Raw genomic sequence first — 15,171 nt, 5'->3', positions numbered from 1 at the left:
CCTGGATTTTTCAGCACAAATTCCTTAGACAGAAAACAATTTAACCAAATAATTCTTTTTATTTTCTATAGACAGGATAACAATAAATCTCGTAACGAACAAAAAAAGCTTGATAAATTTTCCGAATGCAAGCAGAGACCAAATAAATTGCATGTAAGAGAAGATTGTTCATCTAAATTGTCTGAAAGGGTTATTAGAAATGTTATACAATTAAAATTTGAATTAAACAATAACTGACACCTTAACGCAATCTGTTGTCACAAGATTCCATTTATTTCAATGCAAAAACTTTCCAATCTGTATCAAAAAAGGGTAATCTGTCTCAAGGAAGAATATATATAACACTTAGTCCAATATGAAACAGGTTATTTGAATTGTTATTCATCTCGAACAGCTATAAACAAGGGAGGTAACACAATATCTGCATTTTTGAGCATGAAATATTGTTCCCTCCCTTGCAAGCATTACTATACTTTGGTAAGTAAACTTGTATATCATTTACAAAAAATTTGGATGGATTATTAATAAAGCATCTAAGTTAACTGTTTAGTAAACTACAAGCAGTTCTTTCAAGATATTTTATGCTACAAATTACATACAATTGTACTGTTATTTATAAAGAAACTCGTATTATTTAACTGGCATCTGATTATTTAAAGTAAATAATAACATTGGTGAAATATAGTATCAATGTATTTCAAGTTTAATGCAAGTCCATCTACCCATATGACACGAAATGCAGTATTACTGTAATAACTAAAGACAAAAATAAAAAGATTTAACTCACTACAGTGTTGATCACAAAGTAGAAAAATATTGCTTTTTTAGATGATTTTTACATTTGTAAATAAATTGGTGTAAAGACTTGAATAAGATGTCTTAAAGTGCATTTGGGCCAGTGAAAAGGCAAGATTTTAGCATTTAATCATTCAAGCGCCTTGTCTAGTATAAACTGGAATACAGTATTTAGTGTGGTGCTCCAACACTATTTATTCTCCCCATGATTTGTAGTTTTAAGGGTGAGTAGAAATGCCCTCCTTATCCTACAAATATCCAAGTGAACCAGAGCCGTTCCTAAGACAGTTTGCTCAATTGTTTTCAGTGCTTGACAGTAAGAAAAGAAGCATAAATCTGAAAAAAGGTAACTAAGGGTTATTGGACTTGTGCCCATTAATATCACAGAGATCAATTGTGTGAAGTTTCAACCCTTTGGAGACATCAACTTGTATGCAAAAACTTAACCAAAATTGACAGGGACACAGACCACGACACTTGAGTGAGTAAAATAGCTCTCCCAATTCCTCCAACGGTCAAGCTAAAAATATGTGCTTTATATTTGAAAGAATATTAAGGCAATATTGTAAGGGTAAAGTGTAACACAAACACTGTAAATAAAGTCATGTGTGTACTATATACAAGCCAGGTCTAACTTGTGATTTTTATACCACACAGCTTTCTTTTTTTATTTATACTCAAGTATTAAATATCAAAATCATAATATAAATAATCTTTGTTATTACAAGCTTACCTTGATAATATACCCCAAAATATGCTTTATTCTGCATATTCTTCCACAGCTCCAGTCATCTCATTGGTTTTTCATTATCAAATCCATTGCTGCAATACTCTAAAATGAAAATCACATAGCAGTAAACTGGTCCTAAAACAGAATTATAATCTCTATAACAGATCAAATATGAAATTAACATACTAATTTTTTTTAACAAGAGCGATCAGTAATCACATGTGTCGCCTCATGATGGCCAATTTCATGTTGGGACAAATTTTGTGACAGACGGACAGACAGACGGACAGTGCACAACTAGACTAACCACTTTGTACTGATCATTCCTGTAAAGTTTGGATAAAATTGCACCAGTAGTTTATGAGGAGTAGTGTGGACAAGCTTTTGCGTATCTGGCAACACAGAAAAAAACACCTTTTTATCAAAGGGCCATAACTCGGCCAAAAATCATTCAACCGGAAAACCCGTGCAATATGCGCAAGGACTTGAGCTACAGATCAATCCTGTAAAGTTTCATTGAAATTGCATAAGTGGTATAAGAGAAGTAGTCTGGACAAACTTTAAAAATAAAAATTTTTAAAGGGCCATAACTCAAACAAAAATCATTGAACCGGAAAATGCTGACAATATGCACAACTAGACTTGGTACTGATCATTCGTGTAAAGTTTGGATGAAATTGCACCAGTAGTTTATGAGGAGTAGTCCGGACAAGCTTTTGCGTATCTGGCAACACACAGAAAAAGAAACCTTTTTATCAAAGGGCCATAACTCGGCCAAAAATCATTCAACCGGAAAACCCGCGCAATATGCGCAAGGACTTGAGCTACAGATCAATCCTGTAAAGTTTCATTGAAATTGCATTAGTGGTATAAGAGAAGTAGTCCGGACAAACTTTAAAATTAAAAATTATTAAAGGGCCATAACTCTGACAAAAATCATTGAACCGGAAAATCCTGACAATATGCACAACTAGACTTGGTACTGATCATTCCTGTAAAGTTTGGATGAAATTGCACCAGTAGTTTATGAGGAGTAGTCCGGACAAGTTTTGTGACGGACGGACAGACAGACGGACAGACAGACAGACAGACGGACAGACAGACGACGGAGAAGTGATCCCTATATGTCGCCACTACTCCGTAGAGGCGACACAAAAATGGATTTAGCCAGCTTTGAATTTGGACCTTTCCATTTAAAGTTCAAGGCAGGTTCATATCAAAAATGCGTTTCATTTTCATTTCAGGAAAAGGTTTATGAATAAACTGCAAATATAGACTAGATGATAGTCAATTTTTTTATCTTATATGGACATTAATTAAAAAAAAATGTTAGCAAGAGATGTGCAGCATGAAAGAGATTATCTTATTAGTATGATAATAAGTGCAGAGTTTGACAAAACTTTTATAATGACTTTTATCACACTATAAATTCATATCATTTAGACATATAAGACAAAATATAAGACAGAATTATAAGATGAAATATACGACAGAGTTATAGAACTTTACAGAAGTTGGTCAGCCAAAAATATAGACCCTACTAAGTTTTCATAGAAAATGTGCAAACTGGCAGTTATATACATGTATAAAATATATCCTAGCATTTAAAGGTCTAGGTCAAACTTAAGGATAAAACCTAGAAGGCCATTTTAACTTAATCGTTTAGTTAAGTAATTTCAAAGTTAGAATGATTGTATTTAACAAGATATCAACAGAGTTATATTACTTCAGATTAAAAATTAAACTCATGAGGCTAAATAAATGTAATGTAATGAAAGCATTTGACATTGAAATTATTAAGGTTTATAAAGGTCAGGTAATCACAGAAAAGTTTTCTATCTTGTTTCCACTTATCAAATTTTATAAAACAATAATTCCATTATAATATTCATATTCATTGAAAATATATATATCAATCTTTAATATAATTATGTAATTAAATAAATAAATTTATTCCAACTTACATGATTTAGTTCTCCATATGCCATTTCTGTCATGAATATGTGTATCAGCAAAAACAGTTATTTCAACACAGATATCTGTTAGCACACATATCTGTCATCATCCATTGATACAGATATCTGTCAGTTTGTGTTAGTGTGTGTGTGCACTGGTACAGATATCTGTCATCATCATGTGGTACAGACAGTTGTCAGTTTGTGTTTGTGCACTGATACAGATATCTGTCAGTGTGTGTGTGCACTGGTACAGATATCTGTCATCATCATGTGGTACAGACAGTTGTCAGTTTGTGTTTGTGCACTGGTACAGATATCAGTCAGTGTGTGTGTGTGTGTGCACTGGTACAGATATCTGTCATCAGCCATTGATACAGATATCTGTCAGTTTGTGTGTGTGCACTGGTACAGATATCTGTCATCATCATGTGGTACAGACAGTTGTCAGTTTGTGTTTGTGCACTGATACATATATCTGTCAGTGTGTGTGTGCACTGGTACAGATATCTGTCATCATCATGTGGTACAGACAGTTGTCAGTTTGTGTGTGTGCACTGGTACAGATATCTGTCATCATCCATTGGTACAGATGTATGTCAGTTCGTGTGAATTGGTACATATATTTGTCATCGTCAGATGGTACAGATATCTGTCAGTTTGTATGTGTGTATTGGTACAGATATCTGTCAGTTTGTGGTATGTGCATTGGTACAGATATCTGTTAGTTTGTGATATGTGCATTGGTACAGATATCTGTCAGTTTGTGGTATGTGCATTGGTACAGATATCTGTCAGTTTGTGGTATGTGCATTGGTACAGATATCTGTCAGTTTGTGGAATGTGCATTGGTACAGATATCTGTCAGTTTGTGGTATGTGCATTGGTACAGATATCCGTCAGTTTGTGGTATGTGCATTGGTACAGATATCCGTCAGTTTGTGGTATGTGCATTGGTACAGATATCTGTCAGTTTGTGGTATGTGCATTGGTACAGATATCTGTCAGTTTGTGGTATGTGCATGGGTACAGATATCTGTCAGTTTGTGGTATGTGTATTGGTACAGATATCTCACTTTATCAGTAAAAAGACAGTTGATATAGATAGTTGTCAGTCTTTGTATACACATATATCTGGTTTGTATATGTGTGTCAGATCAGATATCTGTCAATTTAGGACTATAACTATATCTGTCAATGAGTGCAAATATATATGTAATTGTGTTTATATATATGTTAGTATGTGTATACTCATCAGTAGGCATGTTTTTGTTGGAATTAATATTTGTACAGATATTCAGAGTACTAGTATTTAAATTTGTACTTTTGTTGAGGTAATAATTACATATAAATATACACAAAAATGTCAACTAATATTGCATGATTTACATATTAATATAAAACAGAAAATAAATATATAAATGATTATTAACACATGCTATAAAATCCCTCTGGCATTCATTAGGTTTAAGCATATTTTATGTAGAGATTGGATTTTAAGTCATTTTCTTTCTAAAGTACATGTATATAAAACAGGTATCAGGTTTTATTTTACTAATACAAATGAACATGTGTGCACCATTTCTCTACTTAAATACATACAACTAGCTAAACTTATCATCACTTAAATACAGAATTTCTATCAAAAAAAGATATGTTTTTTATCACATCAAATCTTTTAGTTTTACACCAAATAAATCATACATGTAGCACCAAAAAAAATGTTTATTTTTAAAATAATGTGGCTACTGACTCACCCATCGTTGCTTACACTTTCAAATTTCACCCTCTGTCCAATCCACATTCATTTTGTCCTGAAAAAATGTAGAGAAAAATTCAAATCATACACACCAGTAAATTTATAAATTTGATAAACAGTGTTTATTATATTTAGCCAGCCCAGATCAAAAAAATAAAAGGAAATAAAATCTTGTTTTAGAAGGTGGGAGGAATGTAATTTAAGCTTTTCTATTTGTACTTTTTTACCTAATCTTAACATCAAAAGTTGAAAATTAACTTCAAACAAAAAAGCAATTTACTTTGATTATGTGCAATATTACAAAGTATGCATATGTAGAAATTACTTTAGCAAAAATCTAAACATCAGGCATTTATCTTTTCTTTACTTGTTTTTCTGCTTTTTACGCCAATTTTAATAAATTTTTGGTCAAATCTTGTCAGGCTTTCGTAGATAACTAACCAGTGATTACTAATTTTTCCGCAAGTGACCAAATACTTAAATCTCACATAATTTTAAAATCAGAGTGAGAGACAAATGACCTTGAACTTAATGTCAGAAATCAGTTGTCATGGAGAAATTAAGCCTTGTCTGAGGATTGGACCAGTGACCCCTGCATTATTAATCCAATGCTCTCCCTATAGATTTAGTGGGCGGATAATTAAACATACTACAGACACTTAAAAAAAGAAATCATCTATACAAAAGTACATTATACACTTGTTAACAAGAAACATGGCAATGCCATGAAACCAGGTTTTCAATTATCACCATTGTAGATAAAAATGTTGTATTTGAAATACAAATACAAGCAACAAACAATGTAACTACGTGCAATGTCAAACATGAATAATGTAGGAGGAATTGCGCACAGAAGAAGTGTTCACTATCTATATTCTGTATAAGGAAAAAAAACAAAGGGCCATAATTAGGTAAAAAATTATCCAATCACAAAACCCCGACAATATGTGCTAGGGCACTTGATGACAAAGCTTCAGAAAAATCTGTGAAAGTTTGGTCAAAATCTGTTGAGAAATGTAGGAGAAGTTGCGCACTGTAGAAATTGTTCACTATATATTCTATATAAGGAAAAAAAAACAAAGGGCCATAATTAGATCAAATATTATCCAATCACAAAACCCTGACAATATGCGCCAGGGCACTTGATGAGCAAGCTTCTCTGAAAGTTTGGTCAAAATCTGTTGAGAAATGTAGGAGAAGTTGCGCACTGTAGAAATTGTTCACTATATATTCTATATAAGGAAAAAAAACAAAGGGCCATAATTAGGTCAAATATTATCTAATCGCAAAACCCCGACAATATGCGCCAGGGCACTTGATGACAAAGCTTCTGTGAAAGTTTGGTCAAAATCCGTTGAGAAATGTAGGAGGAGTTGCGCACAGAAGAAATCGTTTACGCCCGCCCGCCGCCCATCCGCCCGCCCGCCCGCCCGCCGACATACCTCAATCTAATAACCAGTTTTTTCCTTCGGAAAACCTGGTTAACGGAAAACCTGGTTAAAAAGCTATTATTTATATTATTATACACTTAGAAAATTAGCTTTTATACATTTTCAGCTGTTGTTTATAAACAGGAAGGTATCCCAAAGTGGTTTTATACTCACTGTAGGATTTGTTAATAAACAGATATTTTCCTCCAGTGTTTACAGAGGTTTCAATAATCATGACCTTGTAGTCATGTAAAATCTTTGGCAACATGTTATATGAGTTTGACACAAAGCTACTTTTAGACTTTTTTCCAGCCAATATTAAATTGTACATATCTAGCCTATTAAAACTTAATCTTCTGGAAAACTTTCCCTGCTGCCAGTATAGAATCAGCCGCCATTTATATGCAGACTGACCAGGCTCTTTATTTAAATATTTCATCTTAATATCTCCAAAATTAAAAAAAAATTGAAGCTGAGCAAATTCATTTAGGAAGTTTAAGACTGTTCAGTGTGAAGAAATGACCTGAGCATTTAACCTCAAATATATTGTAACCTCTGGTTTTTAATAAATTTTATACATTGATGAATATGAATACAAAGTCTGTGTTTTTTTGTCCATTGTTGATAAGTAAACAACAATATCTTAACTCTTAACTTACTCAACAGTCTATCCAAAGTTATCTAAATTTACAACAAAAGTGCATAGATTACTCAGGCACCAGAGTCCTTAAATAATCATAAAATAAATTAAATTATACCCATATAACACAAACTGCCCAAAATATTATCAATATTATCATATACATTTGTATAATGTGAAAATTATATATGATAGTATATACGAGGGTGTGTCTGAAAAAAAATTTTGATAATATTTCCGGCAGTTTGTGTTATATGGGTATGATTTAATTTATTTTATGATAATTTAAGGACTCTGGTGCCAGTGGCATAGATGTACAGACTGGCCTGGCTCTATACTGGTGGCAAAGGCTGGTCAGTTTTGATTACATCAGGTTTAGGCTAGCATCATTTATAAAAGCTGTTTCCCCATTAGCAAATAATAATATAATTAGTGTTAATCGTATGCAAGAATGTCGAATACACATATTATGTTACATTTTTTAAGATATTTATAAAACATATTACTGAAACTATAAAATAAAAATCCATACCTTTTAAACATCCTAATGTAAGTGTTCATATAAAATATATGTTTACATCAATTCTGTTAGGTTTTTTTCTAAGCACAAGTTTAAGAGTACAAAAACTATATATACTCTCCTTTAACATTGAGAGCGATTTCTATCAGTTGATGTATATCTTAATTGCTGTAAAAGCAACTTGTAAAGGTAGTTAATGATAGGTTTAATTTTCATTGAAAGGAAGTACCAGTTATATAAATGTCTAAATTGCTATGAAAATAACATATCTAACTTGTGAAACCTGAAGATGTTTATAACAATATTTCTTCTCAATTTGTATGAGGAATTTTACGAGTTATTTTACAAAATATATGTACTCATATATCATCACTGAGCAAAAAATCAAAAACTTAAGTTGAGGTTTTTTTTATGAAATATATATATTTTTAAAGTAACTTCCTTTATATAACATTGTGAACTGTTACTGCTTCTTTTTAAGACAATAGCAATCTGTGATCACGTGATGCCTCATGATTGCCAGTTGCATGTTGCAGCTATAGTGTAGTAGCAGACACAAAAATCAAAATTGGCAAACATGTTTATTATTCAAGGGCCATAACTCAGACAAATATCATTCAACTGGAAAACCCATACTCTGTAGGATGACATAAGAAAGGCATGAATCCAGAAATTTATAGGTCGGGAGGCTTATTAAAGTTTGAACTAACCAAACTAGGGAGAATTGATGTCCTCCCCCATACAAGAAAATGAACTTAAATGTTAAATGATGGCTTGAGATAATTTCCCTCGGTCAACTCTGAGTCTGATAACAATAAAGATAATTGTCATTCTACAGTACAAATCATGTGAATAAAACAAAACTACTTATCAGTACAATAACACTATTCAGAACTTATATAACACTTAAAGACAGCTGCAGTACACAATGTTATAACATGTTTGATTTAAGGCAAACTTGTTGGCGTAATCCAAATTAATTTGCTGATATTTGATTCCGTGATACAGTATGTGGTTATTAAGAAGCTATCACCTGCTATCCCTGTAGGTGACTAAGTCACTTCAGGTTGTCGCATGTCTTCAACTATTACCATTAAACTTATAATAAAGGAAGGAAACAGCTAATTCTTTTTTTTTGTTGTGTTGTATTTTAGATTCCTTTTTTTTATTCAATTATTCCTCTTGGTAAATACGACTAACGGTGTATTTGTAACATTCATTTTATTTTGTATATTTATAGGTTTTCCAAGATGAAATGTGGCATTTTGATAAATGCATCGTCATTGATGTACATATACATCAGATATAACAATACACATTGTTACGACTGACAATTATCATAATATATATGCAACAATAACTATTTTGGATGATAACAAGAGAAATATGATTGAAAATTTCAGATTTTTAGAATTTTTAATGCATGTTTTAACAGTAATATTTATTGCATCTCCACTTACATATTGTTTTAATATGATTGTATACAGGCTTATAAGTTGAACCAGACTCATATCCCGATAATAACCCCAAAAGCAGTAATGTGCATCAAAATTTATTTGATTGATTGGTGCATTAGTTTAAAAAACTTTTTAATGTCACAGGTCCAACATTGTAAAGGTCATATGCAGACTTTCCAGCTTTACAGAAAAACAACCTCTCCCAGACAATTCCCCTCCCAATAATTTCAGGCCAATTTTGACAACCCAGCCAACTCCCCTCCCTTTATTTTTACAGGGCAGACAATGCTCCTTCTATTGTTTTTTTCATCATGAACAATTCTGTTGTTTTTTTCATTATGGACGATTCCCCTCCCGTAATTTTGATAGAACAGAAAATTCAGATTTCAAAGCTTAAACACTTGTTGATCTAGTGTGTCAGATGCGTCTTTTGTACGCCCTTTTCACTTATATCCCAAGCAGAACAAATTACTTCCAAACAATATGAACAAAGTATATCTAGAACTTTATCAAATTTCAAGCAAAATTAAATAAATTGATAATCAATTGGTTGTGCAAATGAAGAAAACACAAAACTACATGTACTTGTCTGTTTATCATACTCTGTGTAAATTCCCTTTATCATCAGTGTTACAAGTGGCGGCAATGATTAAAGACTTATAGGTTAATTAATTAATTATGCTAATTAAACTAAGAATTAACATGTTCATGAAGGTTTCCATTAATTAATCATTTCAATATTTTTTTCATAATAACTTTTATAAACAAGAACCGGTTGAACCAGGTGATGCTCCCTGAATAGGTTTTAGACACAGGAAAGTATACCTCTTGTAGTGTCAGAGTCATGTCACAAAGTTCAAAAAGTGTAAAAATTAACAAAGGGCAATAACTCCAAAATTAAGCAAGGCAGAGTTAAGGTTCATCTACCATCTGCACATCTTCCCAATGAGATCTATCTACCTGCAAAGTTTCATGTTGATATCTCTTATAGTTTTAGAGTTATGTTCCAGACAAAGTTCAAAGTATAAAAATGAACAAAGAGAAATAACTCCAAAATATCTTTTGCACCACACTTCTAGCCAATGAGATCTATCTACCTGCAAAGTTGCATGTTGATATCTCTTATACTTTTAGAGTTATGTCCCCATAAAAGGGGAGATAATTGAAAAACTGAACTAAATAGAATTATGGTTCTTTTGCAATGCAAGTCTACCCAATGAGATCTATCAACCTACAAAGTTTCATGTTGATATCTCTTATAGTTTTAGAGTTATGTCCCGGACAAAGTTCAAAGTGTAAAAATGAACAAAGGGCAATAACTCCAAAATTAGACAAGACAGAGTTATGGTTCTTTTGCTGCACTTACGTAAATGAGATACTTATGCTGACTAATTTCACTGTTGATCTTTTAGTTTTAATTAGTCACAAAAGTTCAAAATGTAAAGTACACACTAGTAAAAAAGAATGAACAGGATCAGGAATTCTGTTACGCCATTATCCCAAGTACAACAAAGTATTGCTGTTGTTTACTGCGGAAGACGGACGGACAAAGTGGAGACTATATGCTCACCCTTTGGGAAGCATAATAAGAGCCAGTTGAACCGGTGATGCTCCCCAAATAGGTTTTGGACACAGAAAAGTATACCTTTTCTATATACCTTTTCTAGTTTCAGAATTGTCCCGGACAAAGTTCAAAGTGCAATAATTCCAAACTTAGGAAAGGCAAAATTACTGTTCTTTGCACTACACTTCAACTCAATGATATCTTGATATCTCTTATAGTTTAAAACTTATGTCCCAGACAAAATTCAAATGGTTAGAATGTACAAAGGGCAATAATTCCAAAAAATTGGAAAGGCAGAGTTACGGTTCTTCTGCACTGCACATCTACCCAATGAGATTGATGTACATACAAAGTTTCATGTTGATACCTCTTGTTGTTTCAGAGTTATGTCACGGACAAGAAAAGCGGACGGACCAACAGACAGACAAAGCGGTGACTATATGCCACCCTTAGTGGAGCATAAAAACTAGAACTCTGCGAGACGGATGTGTTGCCTTGTCAACAGTTTGCTGTCAGTTAGGCATTTTCTTCTCAAATATTGGTTATTTATAAACACTGCTCTTGCAATGTACATGTACCTTTATGAACTGATTGTAACAATGTTTTGTCAGGATTAATAAAACTGTTATATTATCAAAAATAAAAATACCATGGAAAAATTTACACTGACAGATCAAATCATTGACTCTGTGATGGATTCTTGTACACTGCACTTCAGGTACATGAAAAAAGCTTGCATACAAAATTTAAAGTCAATCAAACCTACAGTGACCAAGTTATGCTCTGGACAAGCCTATTACGAGGATTGATCAAAAAGTTTTTGGCCTGATGTACTTCCGGAAGTAAGAGAACCAAACTAATGGTCTTACTTTACAAAATAATTGCCATCTTCATCAATGCACTTTGCCCACCTGTGCTCCAACTTGTTTAACACTTCAAAATAGAACTGTCTATTTGGTCCTCAAAGAACTCATTGACCGCCTCCATGACACCTTCATTGCTTCCAAAACGTCTACCACAAAGCTTGGTTTTCAGTTACGGAAACAGGTAGAAGTCAGAGGGGGCCATTAATAATAAGTCTGGAGAATATGGGGGATGGGGAAGAATTTCAAAGCCGCAGTAGAAGTCATAGCAACTTGGGATGTGTGAGCTGGCACATTGTCGTGCAGGAGCAGAATGCCTTGAGTCAGTTTGCCCCTCCTTTTACGCGCAATTTCTTGACGCAGACATCTCAATTTGTCTGCATAGAATGTACCATTTATGGTACTAGCTAATTGCTCAAGATAGTCAATCATGATTATCCCCTGACTATCCATCATCTTCCCTGCTGATGGCGCCCTCTTGAATTTCTATGTAGGGAGTGAGCCAGGGTGCTTTCACTGCATGCTCTATTTTTTGGATTCTGGATGGAAGTGATGGACCCATGTTTCATCCAGAGTTACGATCCTGTAGATAAAATCAGGTTCATCCTCGTAGCGAGACAAAAGATATCTTGAAATGTTAAGCCTGGTCCGTTTCTGGTCGTCAGTCAACTGTCTGGGGACCCATCTAGCTCTGATTTCAACTTCTTCCATTTGGTCTAAATGACACACCCCTATACAGATCAAAGTGTGTTTTATGTTACTTAATCTGTGTAAAACCGCATGTAACTCTGCCAGTAATCTTCAATAAGATATTGGTATTAAAGTATCGTGTGTAAATGTCAGTGTAGTGGCTAGAAGTTTATTGGGCCGAGAACTTTTTGATCATACCTCGTAAGTATGAAAATTAACAAAGGACAATACCTCAAAAATCATGAAGTGCAGTGCACAAGTTCTTGTGCACTGCCCTTTGTCAATGAGATCCATCATCCTATGAAGTTCAAGTCAATAGCTCTTAAAGTGTAGTAGAATTGGCTTGGACAAAATTATGAAAAAAAAATAAAAAAATCATGAAGTACAAAGTACCACTTTTTGTGCTCAAAGAGATCTATTATCCTATGAAGTTTCAAGTCCCTAGCTTTTATAGTTTAGGAGAAATGTCCTGGACAAAACATAGTATGAAAATAAAACAAGTGCAGAGTAATGACTCTAGTGCACTGCACTTCGGGTCATTAAAAGAAGCATGCATAGTCAAATCAAGTGACTAAGTTTTGCTCCAGAAAAGCCTTAGGTGTGGCTGCCGAAGCCATCAAAAGTAACCCCTATACGTCGCAATTTTCAAGGTGATACAAAAACAATGGGATATGTTATTGATAACAATATTTTAATGATAAATTTTTAAAAGTCCTGTTGTTCTCATTCTCTCTACAGAAGATTTAGAAAATAAACAGCAAACTCCTTGATAAACTTTGAGAACATAGATAGTTTATTAACTGTTTCCACAGTGGTTTCTAAAATAAGACAACAAATGGCGAATGATTTGAGAGGGGACCGATAAGTTGTTATGAAGCCTGCACATCACACCAGCCGTCAAAAGACCGCAGGTATAAGTTTAGTCCTATAAATATCATGACGTGGCTTTAAGATATTTTTGCTTCTGGCCAAAGCAACTATTAGACGTCAGGCTTAACCAACATAAAACTATAACAAGCCTGTAATGTCTAATATATTGGACTAAAACTATAGCAAGCCTGTAACGTCTAATACACAGGGGGCCCACACAGTGTTTGAATGGTATACAGTATAGAATTTATATACATATTAAAAGGTTATGACTTAAATCTCATTTTAAGGTCACCATCAATCAGTATATACCACCCAAACACTGTGTGGGCCCACAGTGGTCTAATTTTATGGACTATATATAAGTTTGACTACACTTAACTTCTTAAAGGATTTTGTTATCAAAAAAACACTTGCAATCAATATATCAGTGAAAAATGTTTGAGGGAAAGAAAAGGTAAATTACCGTGTCAGTTCAATCTTTGAATAAACAAATTGACAGCCGAATAAAAGTGTCCGAATAACGGCTAGTAATTTTCTAATTAGTGATAATAAAACGATTCGTCCTACCCATTATTCGTCCTCCAATGGATCTTTTCATTTAGTCGTCGCTTCCCTTGCTATCTAAAACAGAGATAGCGTGGTAGCCCTTGCAATTATAAGAAATAGAGGATATTGAATGAGTGTAAGTTCAATACTGAATTTATTGCACGAGTTGAATAAAATTATATTATGCGAGCCTCTGGCGAGCAAAATATTATTTTATTCAACGAGTGCAATAAATTCAGTAATGAACTTTCACGAATTCAATATTCTATTTATCACATACCCAAAATAAAGACCGTTTAAAGTGAAATAAGAGTCATTTTTCATTGACGCGCCTATAGTATAACGCTAACATTTAGCGCGTCTTTACAGTATGTTTGTATAACGCTAATGACGTCACGTCAAAATATATGCACGGCCGTGCAATACCATATTTACGGAGTCGCAAAATCCGCACGGATGTGTGATAATTAAGAATATTTATGGTCAGTTCTCTATTATTCCCTATGGCACATTCGGCAGAGGCTGTTTTCAAATAATATTTGATAACAAAATTTTGTAAAATTTCCTTCACAGAAAATTATTTGCTATGGTATCTATATAGCATTGTATACACACCGGTCTCAAACACAATGATATATATATAGAGCTATTGTCCCTGTTACTTTTATAACACCATTGTTATTGGAAATATATACATTATTTATAGTTGGGATGACAATACAATGGACCGTCAAACTTAAAATTTTTCTTATACAGTAAATTCGTTAATACGAGTACAACCAATGAATATCTCAATTCATGCTCTAAAAATATAATGACTAAAATTATATTTTGCAGGTTATGTGATGAAAAGAAATCGTGTATCAAATTTACTGCAAGCCTATACAATTTAAATGTAAATGGGTTATTGTAAATACGCACATTTTAATCTTCCTGATTCAGTTCACTATACTGATCATAATTGTTCATAGTTTGGGGACCTTCTGTTAAAAATGTGTCCGAGTTAAATCGTATACATGTACATATACATGCACAGTGCGTTAACTAGAGTGCAGGTATCAGTTACCCGCACTCTAGAGCATGCCCATTGATTGGTTCATTTTTGCTGGGGTTTACATATTGTGACGGCAGAGAAAAGGGAAAACGACAGAAATATATCATATTCAGATGCTCGATCATTGGTTACTTTTTTCCGGGGTTTCATTTTGCGACAACAGCTAGGGAACGTGTTTTTATGTTTGACGAAAGAACATCAAAACACTCAGTAATCTGATTAATACTCGGGGGCTACGACCCCTCGTACAAATCAGATAGCCTGTTGTTTCGATGCTCTTTCTATTATTTTTTGC

General features: G+C 33.5%; 1 long non-coding RNA gene across 2 annotated transcripts; it reads right to left on the bottom strand.

Annotated features, from left to right (window-relative positions):
* Positions 1-3,613: 3,613 nt before the first annotated feature.
* Positions 3,614-13,860, bottom strand: LOC132722685 (uncharacterized). 2 transcript variants are annotated; one of them, XR_009624646.1, is made up of 2 exons: positions 13,740-13,860; positions 3,614-5,294 (listed from the first exon to the last, which is right to left on the bottom strand). It is a non-coding gene; the product is annotated as an uncharacterized LOC132722685 (long non-coding RNA). The 2 variants fall into 2 exon arrangements; XR_009624645.1 differs by lacking the exon at positions 13,740-13,860 and adding an exon at positions 7,842-8,189.
* Between the last annotated feature and the right edge of the window lie 1,311 nt (positions 13,861-15,171).

This window comes from Ruditapes philippinarum, unplaced genomic scaffold (assembly GCF_026571515.1).
Source record: "Ruditapes philippinarum isolate M1 unplaced genomic scaffold, ASM2657151v2 ctg4044_1_1_1_1, whole genome shotgun sequence".
Lineage (NCBI taxonomy): Eukaryota > Metazoa > Mollusca > Bivalvia > Venerida > Veneridae > Ruditapes > Ruditapes philippinarum.
This window is presented reverse-complemented; position numbering and strand designations above follow the sequence as displayed.